The sequence below is a fragment of the Cupressus sempervirens genome, chromosome 8 (genome assembly GCF_028749045.1).
Source record: "Cupressus sempervirens isolate cs-2001-9-10 chromosome 8, ASM2874904v1, whole genome shotgun sequence".
Lineage (NCBI taxonomy): Eukaryota > Viridiplantae > Streptophyta > Pinopsida > Cupressales > Cupressaceae > Cupressus > Cupressus sempervirens.
This window is the reverse complement of record NC_143125.1, coordinates 810,956,052-810,965,194: the sequence shown is the minus strand read 5'-3', so window position 1 is coordinate 810,965,194 and position 9,143 is coordinate 810,956,052.

The following is a 9,143-nucleotide window of genomic DNA, read 5'->3' as shown; positions in this document are numbered from 1 at the left end:
TGATATAGATATAAAGATCAGTACTAAATAGTGGATTATTATATATTGGTATGAAGGTTTTAGCATAAAGTAGCATGTTCCACCGAAAATATGAAAAAAGGGAAGAAATTATAGCATCATACCTTTAATTGACATGTGTAATCATGTTATTTATCCATATTCTGACATGTCTCTCCATAAAATTACACAAAAATTTTGACAGTCTATATTATCCATTATCACACAAAGTAAACGATAAGCTAAAAGTTCAAACAGCTAGTAGATTTAATATATATATAAAATTTCCATCAAAGATAAGTCAATTTAGTTGAATGGGATGTGAACATATTTGGTAAATTTGGGGGGGGGGGGCTCATGGAGGAACCACTGGTTTAAACTGCAGTTTAGAGTCTATACGCTTAGTGGAAAGGCATGAGTCTGGTAGCATTACCTTGGTATCATTACCTACTGGTTCTTGATGTCCTGTAGAGTATCCATAGGTTCTACACTCAAAGTGTTTTTATCCCCAAGGCTGCAATAGCTATAAACTTGAGGGCGAATGTCAGATTTCAAATTGTTTTAGTAGCATTCCTTTTTACCCATAGCTAAAAAGTAAGTATTTTTTTGTTTTCAATTTAAAAGACATCAAATTTGTGCATCAAGTGCTTCTTTAGCCTCTACACTGCATGGAACTGATTTTATAAATGGTGGTTGTAACTGAAACAAAATCCCCACTGATTTGCTAAGATAACTAGCAACTAACAGGAACTACCTAACATTATTCCAGCAGAAGACTCACGACTTAAGACTTGTCTTAATCTATGTTTATTTTGATTGCTTCTAGCAGTGGAGCAGCATTCAGAATGTTTGAGAAGATCATAAATGTTACATCATAGTTTGGAGGATGTTTCATATAGTCTACATCCACAACAAACAATTTCAAAGCTAACAGCTGGATAGAAAATTGTTTAGATAAGCTTCAACTATTCTTAAAAGTCATATAGCAAAAGAAGAATTAAGGATAGAAAAAAATAAAAAGTCAACTTTAACACTTTTACTGTAGAAATTACGAAGATTAGTATGTGATCATGTTTAAACCATTCGCTTTAATAATGCCACATAATTTTGATCCTATAAATAAGGTATAAGAGTTTAAGAAACAATAAATTTCATAGAGTGGAAAGAAATAGCAGAAATTATCAGCATTATTTATAAGAATGAAATTTGGGTTAGAGTTTTCCAAAAAAAAATTTATAACTTTAAATGCTTTCATGTAGATTAAAATAACATAAATGCTTACACTTGTAGGGGACACGGCCAATAATAGAGAATGCACGCACAACTCCTCCAAATAAGGAAAACATTGTAGAACTTTGACATTAGAAAAATCTTCATCATCAGAACAGGTGATTTTCTTGATCAATTTCACTTTTTCAAAATGTTCCAGAAGTTGAGTGTCAGTTTCCAAATAGAGACATTTAGGTAAACAGAAGCTCACCATTATCTTACTAGGCAAACTGCAATCAATAATTCTAATGCTTTCTAAGAGTGGACAATTCGCATCTGGTGTCATATATATATCATTGACATGTCGGAGGGGTGATACAATCAAAAGATCAAAACTAAGTGCTAATCAGAGCACTATCAATATCTCAAATCTCAAAATGATACATCAAATATACAATGAATCTCATGATCAATATAAAGATACAAAATATACAATGAATCTCATGATCAATGAATCTCATGGACCTAACTACAGCCTTCCCCCTCATCACCAGGAGGATGAGGAGGAGTAACATCTGCATGTGCAGGAGGCACTACACCATTAGAAGCTCAAGCATAATCAAAGAACCTTGAGACATGTTGAGCTAGAGGTACTGCATTTTCATATACTACATAATAATGAGCAACCCGAGAGGTATGATGACAGGTCTCATCTCGCTCTAACTCTATCTATCTCTTTAGCTCTATGATCTCAAACCATAGATCTACTATCTCACAGTTCCCCTCTTCTAGCTAGTCATGCATCTCTAAATATAACTTGCACCTGTAACTTGCCCACCTACCTCTGAGGAGTCCTCAAACTCTCCCTCACATGTCATAGAGAATCTTGAGTCTGTGCTAACACATCTCCTATGGGTGAAACCTATGGAGGCTAATTTGTCATGTCATCATCCCCTCCTCCACCCACATCCTATTGTGGTGGCTCCTCTACCCTATGTCTTCTAGCATCACCTCCTACTACACCCATGGTGCTCATCTCTCTATGAGTTCTCACATGAGTAGGCCTATGTGACTATTCATTGTTGCTCGATCTAAGATCCAATCTAATAGTATGAGAAGGAATTGTAACAAGAACTACCAGTGGCCATTATAATGGTTTCTCCTCCCTCAAAGGATGTTCTTGTGGTTGTTGAACATCAAGGTGTGGTTCCTGACTAACTACCCCTATAGGATCAGTTATATGAGGAAATGAATGTGTGGCCAAATGCTCTATGTACTAGGGAGTGACACCATCATTCACTACATCTAGAAAGTAGTCCCACCTTTAAATGGTAAGGCCACTAACATCTTCCATACATCTAATTGGGTCCAATCTAGGAGAACAACCTTTCTTTACCTCCTTGGTGAAGTAGGTGTAACTACAGTACTCCTGTGATATACTGTATTGATAGTCAAATTGTCTCTAGACATGGGTTAGCGAAAATCTCTCTATCTTCAATGAAGAATGGCCATTTAGTGGCTAAGAGAAGACATCATCTTTTGGCTCTATGCCTAGCCATGGTCTATAGGTAACATACATCATGTCATCCAAATGAAGTCTCAAATAGTTTGTCGTACCTAGTGTAGGCTGGATCATCTCTCCACAATACCAATAAATATAAATCTACAAGGGTTGTTGTCAGTCCTCAAAGATAGGAACATGATTTTTGTCATTAACTTGTGTTTCTAGCATTGAACGTGATGCTTATTACTTTTAGGAGACTGACCATTAGTAAAATTCTTGCAAAGTTTTTCAAAAAAATTGTACTTGTCATTACAAATACTAAATATCATTTATCACCTATACTGCTAACACATACAACTATGGTACATGTAGTTGAGCATTGCTATATTTTCAAGACATAATATACCTATATGTGAAGTTATAAGTGCATTATTTATATCTTTTGTAGGATTTATTCCCAGATTGAGATATATACAATTGTGTCAGCATTGAGACTGAGATTTATAAGCAATTGTGTCAGCATATGAATTTAGGATTTATAAGCAGTTGTGTCAGTTATATCTTATGTAGGATTTATGCACAGATTGAGATTGAGATTTATAAGCAATTGTGTCAGCCTATGAATTACATACCTTTCATCAATAGATAGATTGAATTGAGCTAGTTGAAATTGTTGATACTAAAGTTGAACCCTAAATTTGTTCATTAATGTACTAGTAGTTAATACTATTGCATACCTTTTCTGATTTGTTGGTGTACTTTCTTTTGGACATTCCCCTTTCTCCTTTGCATCCAAAATGAACTCATTCCAGTCCCTCACTGAAACAAAGGGAGGACGCTCGTACTTCGAGTTTAGGACAAGGCTCTTTCTATATGTGTCCCTCACAACCTTAAGATGTCTAGAATCTTTTTGTAACAATTTCTTATGATCAAAAATATTACTACCAAACTCATGCTCTATATCTTTGATGAGCTCATCTTTTAATTTTTGATCTTGGTAGTTCCACCTTTTAAGAAAAAACACAAAATTGTTAGATATAGCTAGTATAAGAAAAGACTCGAATGAAAGGAAAAATGTTGCACCAATTAATGATATGAAAAAAAATAGTGGGATAAAATTAGTTCAGTTATGATGTTCCACCTTTTACATATGGTGGGCTCGAATCTTCGCAGCATGAGGTCATAAATCCTCCTATAAAATGTATCATTTCCTGCAAAAAATGTCATGGGATAATTAATAGTAAGAACCATTAAAATGAATCATGTGAAGAATACTTTTCATAGTGAATAACAAATACATAAAATGAGATACATTTCATCTTTTTAGTGATCTATTTCAGGGTTGGAGGATCAACTTGACCAAAATTGACCAAAAAAGAAGTTAGTATCTTCTACTGAAAGCATGAAATTGCAATGTACCAAATTACTAAACTAGAGAATTACTGGTATAGACAAAAAGTCATTGATAATTTAGATGATCCTACCAAACCCCTAATAAAAAGGAATTCTAGAATAATTAAACAACTTGCACAATATGACATACTAAAGAAGGTCACGAGGCATCACTCCACATCAAAAGCCCTTGCATTCACCACTTCTTATCATGTTTATGTCTTGCAAGAAAATCCTTATTACAATATAAAAAATAATTATTTAAAGTACCTTGAATCTTAGGACATTTCAAAGGCATTGATTTATTATTGTCAATCAACAACAATGTTTGCATAGCTCCTGTGCTAGAAATACGGGTAGCTCCAGGAAATGATGGTGAATTATCACCAATACATGCACTATGAGCCACATTTGGTGACGTACTAGACGATGCACCTCCTACCACACAAAAAAAATACACTATGTGATGCACCCAAGATTAAAGTACATATTATCAACTCATAATTAACACAAAACCAAATATAGCAAAACAAGGATTTACCAGCTAGACGTCCCCTTGTTACCGACATTGCAGTCGACAATCTCGTATGGGTGTTCGTCAACCTCATAGGAGTCTCCTACACTAGATGACTTGAACAATACATTGTTAGCAAAGACATTCTGAAATAATAAAAGTAAGAGCTAAGAAGTTTTGAATGTTTGAAATAAAAAATTCCTTCTAACTTGTCAACTAAAAGATTATTTTACCAGTGGCAGTCGAAGGTCTGCTACTACTGGCCTCACTGCGTTGTCCTTGACCAAGTTGTGGATCAGTTGCTAAAAATTCTTGTATAACAAGAATTTAGTAGTTAAAGTTTCTTACAACTCTTTAAAAAAATTGCATCAATAAAGTATTTTTGCACATATTACATATTTTACTTCACAACATAAAAGATTATAAAATATAAATCTTTATTGAACTTTTTTTATAACTAAATATTCATTGGAGCTTACTTCATAATGACGAGCTTGTGCTCTCAAATCTGATAGCCTCTTCATCATCTCCTCAGATTCCATATTTGCCTCATCCAAAATTTTCATTGCTTCTAAATTAATTTTTTTTTTTAAATTCTTCAAATTTTTTATGAAATTGAGAATTTCAGCAATATCCTCATCAGAAGGCGTAGCTAGTGGCTCGGTACTTACTGATGCTGCTTTACCCTTATCCTGAACATCAAATTGTGAGAGAAATATCAGTAAAACTATCATAAAAACTCAAAAACCGTAAATAAAATAATGTAATAATATAACATTTTCAACTATCTAATTTGTATAATTTCAAAAAGGTTTACCCTCGCTGAAGAAGGGGTGGGAGTAGCATCCTAGTGACCTCTATCATCTTTCGGATCCATATCATCCTGTCACAAAGATTAAACATAAAAAATTCAGCTAACTGAAAGCAATAGATAGCAAAAAAAAACTTATTAACAAAATGATAAATAGTACTTACACCGTAAATAAAATAACGTAATAATATAACATTTTTCAACTATCTAATTTGTACAATTTCAAAAAGGTTTACCCTCACTGAAGAAGGGGTGGGAGTAGCATCCTAGTGACCTCTATCATCTGTCGGATCCATATCGTCCTGTCACAAAGATTAAACATAAAAAATTCAGCTAATTGAAAGCAATAGATAGCAAAAAAAAACTTATTAACAAAATGGTAAATAGTACTTACAACCCTCATGATAGTAAATTTGTTTGTATCTATGCAATTTAAATGGTAATTGATTAGCAGTTCTTCCCCTGCACTTATTGATTTTATTGCACAAACAAAAACTTCATTCCCCTCACACGCCTCAAATATGCAATTGGGTTGCTTACTAGTTGAAGAAGGTTGCGTACTATTTATAAAACCTGCAATATTACCTATTGCTTTTGGTCTCCCATCAATGTACATAGAAAATCTTGTACTTTGATCATTTTATTTTCTTTGTATATAATTAGCTGATACCCCATACCTATGCATACTTTTTTTATATCCAACAACCTGCATCCAATCATTGTAATTGTAACATGGACCGACATACTTGAATAATTTGACAACTTTGTTGTAACATACCTTTATCCCATCCATGGAAAATAGGCCCAAACCATGTAATGAGGATGGAGCAATGCAATATATCCTCTCATTAACACAAAAATCTGTGTTAATTGGAGGTAGCTCATTGGGTACCCATTCTTTCTCAATGTGTGAGTACCGAAAGGGCACCTTGATATCACCTTTGGTCTCATCATCATAAGAACATGACCCCCCATTAGCAAGGATAAATTGCATGCGTTTATCAAATTTTTTTCTATTCTTTTGACCTCTAGTTGATCTCCCTATTTTAGCCATACTACATGTAGAGCTTTCATCTACCAGTTCCTCATTTCCCTCATTCGATGTAGATAGATCTGACAAGTACCTATTTGGTGGGTCCTGCAATCCATCAAATTTAAAGTGAAAGTGACAATTTATATAAAATGTAGTAAGTTGAAAGTGATTATACAATTATATTTTTATACGGACCTTCTTTGTCTATATATACATTATATGATTATATAATATGTCTATTTATAACATACGTGCTTAATGATAAACAAGAATAATATAAGAAAATTATGTCTATTTATTGACTTATACCTGTTGATCCATGTCACTATGCACAATCCACGCGAAATGGGTCAAATTTCCTGTAATCAATTAACTGTTTGCAAAAAGGGTGACAATCAGACACAATATAAACATTGGTAATTATAAATAACATATGTTGTAATCATTAGAAATGAAAACAATAAATATGTAATCAAATTTCCTGAATATGTTAATCATTTACCTTAAGTTAGCTAAAAATTACATGATACATGTTTGCTTCGAATAACTTAGAAGACAACATGAACAATAGGCAACATCGCAAACATGAACAAATTTCCCTTATATATGGAATGCAAGATCATCAATAGAAGGGGTGATGATGTACCTGTAGTCAATTGACTATTTGCAAAAAGGGTCATAATCAGACACAACATAAACATTGGTAACTATAAATAACATATGTTGTAATCATTAGAAATGAAGACAATAAATATGTAATCAAATTTCCTGCATATGTTAATCATTTATCTTAAGTTAGCTAAAAATTACATGATACGTGTATGCTACAAATAACTTAGAAGACAACATGAACAATATGCAACATCGTAAACATGAACAAATTTACCTTTTATATGGAATGCAAGATCATCAACAGAAGGGGTGACGATGTTTGTAGTCATTGATTATCTTCTTCTTCTTCTTCTTCTTCATCATCATCATTATCGCCATCATCATCGCCATCATCATCGCCATCATCGTTATCATCATCGCCATCATCACCATCATCATCACCATCATCACCATCGCCATCATCATCATCATCACCATAATCATCATCATCATCACCATCACCATCATTGTCATCATCATCACCATCACCATCATCTTGATCTTCATCATCTTCAATATCTTCTTCTTCCATAACATTATACTTTATCGGCCTTCCTCTTGGATCATGTCTAACAACAAATGACCAACCCTATTTATGTGGAACCTTTGAGTAAAACACTTGCTCACATTGGCTTGGAAGAACATAGGGCTCATCTCCAACTAGCTCAAATGACCTTGTATTGATCATTGTAAATCCATTATCATGTTGAATAATCGTTTTATCTGGATCATTTTGATTTAGTCGTAACCTATACCATTTGATGATGAATAGAACTACTTTGAAGGTGTTAAATTCACACTCAATTATATCATCCAAGATTCCATAGTATTGATTTTGAGATTGTTGAGGATGTATGTTGTTTCTAGATGATATATTGGTGACCTCGAAAACTACAGTTATCCCAGAATCACAAGTTTTCTTTGTGTCATCCAACCTTTTTATGCAAAATTTGTGGCCATGATAGTACATAGCTTTGTGGTGCTTGACCTGCAATTTTTGAAGTGTGTGTAAATTATTTGCATCGTGAGTTGATACGACACATATGTCGAGTTATGATCATTAATAAATTTCTACGTACCTCTCCACCTCTTAAACCCTTTACTAGATCAACTACCATCGGCATAACATTGGAATCTCCATTACGATGAGCTTCTGTAACCAATGAAGCAACACCTTCCCATGTTAATGAGCAACCATTTTGTTGACATCGTTCAATCCATTCCATCATCCAATCAAGATTGTTTGCAATATACAAATGTATTGCATCCCACTCTCGACCACCTATTTCAAAAAAATACACCAATTAAAAATAACTTATATTGAAGATTTATAAGAATTAATTAACTACAATAACATCTTAGATTTACCTCTCACTTTCCTCGATCTACCTTTGCCCATCAAGTACTCCCCTTCGAATTTTTTAATTGAGTTGGGATCCCAAATATGATCTACATGGATCTTTGTTGCAAACTTAGGAAGATATTCACTGATGTACACCATGGTCTGGTATACCATATATCCCTCCACCATAGAACCCTCGAGATGTGCTCTCTGTCGAACCAAGCCTTTCAAAAATTTCAAGTGCCTCTCAACCATCCACATTGACTTGGTTGGTACAGGTCCACACAATTCAATCTCCTCAACTTGATGTATGAGGTAGTGTTCTTGTGCATTGAAAAAACTTGGAGGTAGACACTTTTGCATTTCACACATCAGAAGAGGAATTTTTCTCTTCCAATATTTTATATCTTCTTTATTGATTTCTTTAGATGACAACCACCTCATGTATTTTCCAAGATCATATATAACCTGTTTGACATTGTTGGTGAAGTGGCATGGGAGAGATAGAGGTAGAACGTACTGCAATATTTGTAAAATGATCTTTTCAATATTTTATAAAAGAATGCAATTGAAACTACATGCAATATATAAATATATAGTGAATAAAAAATAACATGAATTGCCTTAATAAATGTATGCCAATCATGTGTTTTGAACCTTGGCCAAAATTCACTTTTATTTGATATGACA